At 33.2% G+C, this 3,667-nt stretch overlaps 1 pseudogene; it reads right to left on the bottom strand.

The window, feature by feature from the left end:
- The window catches only part of LOC107692250 (5-formyltetrahydrofolate cyclo-ligase-like), a 13,847-nt pseudogene extending 10,362 nt beyond the window's left edge, over window positions 1-3,485 (bottom strand).
- Window positions 3,486-3,667: the final 182 nt, after the last annotated feature.

Raw genomic sequence — 3,667 nt, 5'->3', positions numbered from 1 at the left:
AGTGACATTCAAGTAGAAGTGTTGTATTAATCTCATTAATTGTCATGTGTAGCTTGAAGCTTTCATTATGTATTTGATCAAATCACATAAGTTTGTACACTCTCAGAAAAAAAGGTACAAAAGTTGTCACTGGGGCGGTACCTTTTCAAAAGGGACACTTTTGGACTTTTTAGGTACTAATATGTACACTTTAGGTAAGGTTCCAATATGGACTCTTTAGGTACAAAGGTGTGCCTTTAGATAGTTAGGTAGGGGTAGGGGTAGGGTTAGGGTTAACCCTAACCCTAGGATTAGATAGTTAGGTTATAATTAAAAGATTTTTAATTATATAAAGTACCACATGCTGATCAGAGGGGTGTGGGTGGGATGTAATGAGCACACCTCGCTTTTCAGACCGATGAGCTTTGTAAAAATCAACGCGTTTCAGAAAGGCGTGACATAGAGGATAAACAATAATGTACAGTATGTGGAAAATAATGTGTTTTTTGAACCTTAAACCGCATAAACACATTGCATTACACCAAATACACAAAATAATGTTCTTTTTAGCAACATCATGTGACACCTTTAAGACCCTAAAGAATCATATCAACTTGGGCATCCGATGACCTCTTTAACATGTACTTTATTAATATTTACTTTACTTGTAATAAAATCTAAATAAATAAAAAAGAACGATTTGTCAGAGGATACTGTCTACTGTCTATCTCACCTGTGGCTAGAGCCGTCGGAGTCGTCGTCTGCTGGCTGCTGGATGTTCCACATCCTCCATGTCTCTGAGTCGTAAAATGTCCATATGACTGCTCTCAGTGAAGTATCTGGGAATGAAGCAGGCTGTGCCCCTCTTGAAGATGTCCCGGAGGATGTCGTCTGTGCGCACCTCATCATGCATGTTCAAGAAGACAGCCACACGCTGGCTGGACAGGTATTTGGGATGCCTGAACAACTAAGCATACGTTTGGATAGTTGTTAATAAACACAAATTATATTTACAATTGTTCATAGCTTATTTGTAACATGATTAACATGAACTGCAAGAATTACGATTACGCAGTCGTATATTGCTTAATCTAGGATATGTAATTACGTGTCTGTATTAACATAATTAATGTAATAAACAAAAACACCTCAATATGAAACAAGCATACTGATATTTTTTAGCTGATTAGGAGTAAAAATATAACCAAAGCACTTTCCACACACCTGCAATTGAAAACCGTTTTGGGATTAAGAGTATGAACATTCACACATGAGGGTTAATAATCTCTAAAGCAGAGCTTTCGATCTTTTAAACTGCCACAGACTAATACATATTATCATAATCGTGCAGGGGATACCCATCCTTAAATTTCAGAGCAATCTATACAGTTTCTTGTATAAAGACAGTTTATACTCTCAAAAATAATATTAAAAATGCGTAACTATTCTTTTAAATTGAAAATATTTAGTTTGTATTGTAGCATAATTTTTTCCCTACTCATTGCTGTACTGGTAATATAATATTATTGTATGTATTATATTATTTATCTGTTGAGTTATTTAAATATAATTTTTATTCATATATTTATCCATTTACTTATTTCAATATATTTTTATTTTTAATTGTTAATTTATTTATATTTAAATAAATTTGTACACCGTTTTTCCTGTTTCTATTGTTACATTACATTTTTTTCTACTCTCTACTGAACTATTGCATGTAATGTATTATAATAACATATTAAGTATCTGTTGACTTACATGTACATACATACTGTACTTGACTGATACATTTATCAATTTCTATTTTTATTATTTGTTTATTTTAATATTGTTTTTGATTAATACATTTTTTTTTACAGTTTTCCTTAAATAAATGCAAAAATAGAAGAAGAGACCAGGGGCCTGTACCATGAAGCTGGATTAACTGGCTAGCCAGGTAAATTTCAGTTTAGTTTGCACCAGTCCTGGGTTTTAGGTTCCATGAAAGTGGCTTGGCTTTTAGCTGCGTTCATTGATTTAGTAACTTACACTCCACGGCTAACCTGCTCTGGGGCAGGTTATGTTCCGAGTTAGAGATCTCAAACTGAAATTGGACCAATCAGATGTGAGCAAAGTGACACATGTCTGACACAAAGTCACTCCCCCGGTTTATCTTGCTTCAAATTAAAGGTCACTAGTACTACAAAAAATTGTCTGGCTTTAATGATAATTACTTAGAGTTATTTTATGATTTATATAATTATATGATTCATATTATTATTAATCCATTACACACAAGCAATTTTAGTTTAACAGTTATTATAAATTATTTATTTTAATGTTAATATAATGTTAATGTTAATATTATAATATAATTATAATATAATGTTAATATATACAGACCGTATGTAATATAAATAAGTTGTAGAATCAATAGATGGTGCTTTAAAAATGACTACATGTGACCTTATGTTTGAGTCTCTATCGCTGTATATTTCCAACTATATAAACTAATTTAACAAGTTTCACTTGTGACTGCACTGATAAAGCAAGATCATTTATTTTATTTGTCCTCTTTCATGAACAAGTACTTTTTTCATTGTAAATGCATTTAAATTCATCATATTCTTCAATCTCTTAACCTATAGCAAAACCTTTAACCTTTAACTAAGGCTCGTGATTGGCTGTTCGCCAGTGATGTCACACATTTATGTGCACCTGCTCCACAAACTCAGGATCAAAGTCTGAGTTGACAAAGAAAGTTGATGATCAACATCATGGTACCAACAAAGCCGGATTGGAGTGGTTTGGTTTTGTCAACTCGAAACTAATTCTGTACCTCTGAATTTGTTCATCTACCATCATGGTATAGGCCCCAGGATGTAAAGACACTCCAAAATATTGTGCAGAAAATATTCTGCCTTTTTTATGTCCAAAATCTTAAAAAGTAATGTGTGAGTAGAGAATGTGAAATTAGAAAAAATACAGGTTTGTCAATAAATGAAAAAAAAAAAAAACATATTTAAAATAATTACATATTAAACCATTATAAATAATAAATGTTAATGTATTTGGGCATATTTTTGTGATGTAATAAACACCGCGTTTTAAGTGGTTAAAAAATTATCTCTGTACCTTGAGACAACAAAATAACATTTTCATGCGGGTTGTTAGGTTACTGAACTACGTACCCAGCTAACGATTTTTGGTTCCCAGAACGTTCCCAAAATCTGCAATTCTCTGGTGGTTAGCCAGGAATGTTTTCTTTACGTAAATAGAATGTTAGTTTCCGGATCATTCTCATAACCTCTTTACTCTGATATTATATTTATGCAAGTATAATCTAACTGCTGTCCCATATTACAAGGCCAGTGAAAGCTCGTTCCTCTCAGCTGACATGTCAGTGACATTTACCTTTTGCGAGACAACTCGAGACTGTCTAGTTTCACCTGTTTACTCACTCTAGCCACTCGACCCTTCATTTCTCTTCTCAAAGCTTGTTTTGCTGCACGCAGAGCTGCCATAATGAATCTGCGCGGCACAAATCCAGTCAGACTGCAAACAAACACGTTAAAGGGGTCATATGATGCGATTTAAATTTTTCCTTTCTCTTTGGAGTGTTACAAGCTCTTGGTGCATAAAGAAGATCTGTAAAGTTGCAAAGACTAAAGTCTCAAATCCAAAGAGATATTCTTTATAAAAGCTA

This window comes from Sinocyclocheilus anshuiensis, unplaced genomic scaffold (assembly GCF_001515605.1).
Source record: "Sinocyclocheilus anshuiensis isolate Anshui unplaced genomic scaffold, SAMN03320099.WGS_v1.1 scaffold45, whole genome shotgun sequence".
Lineage (NCBI taxonomy): Eukaryota > Metazoa > Chordata > Actinopteri > Cypriniformes > Cyprinidae > Sinocyclocheilus > Sinocyclocheilus anshuiensis.
This window is presented reverse-complemented; position numbering and strand designations above follow the sequence as displayed.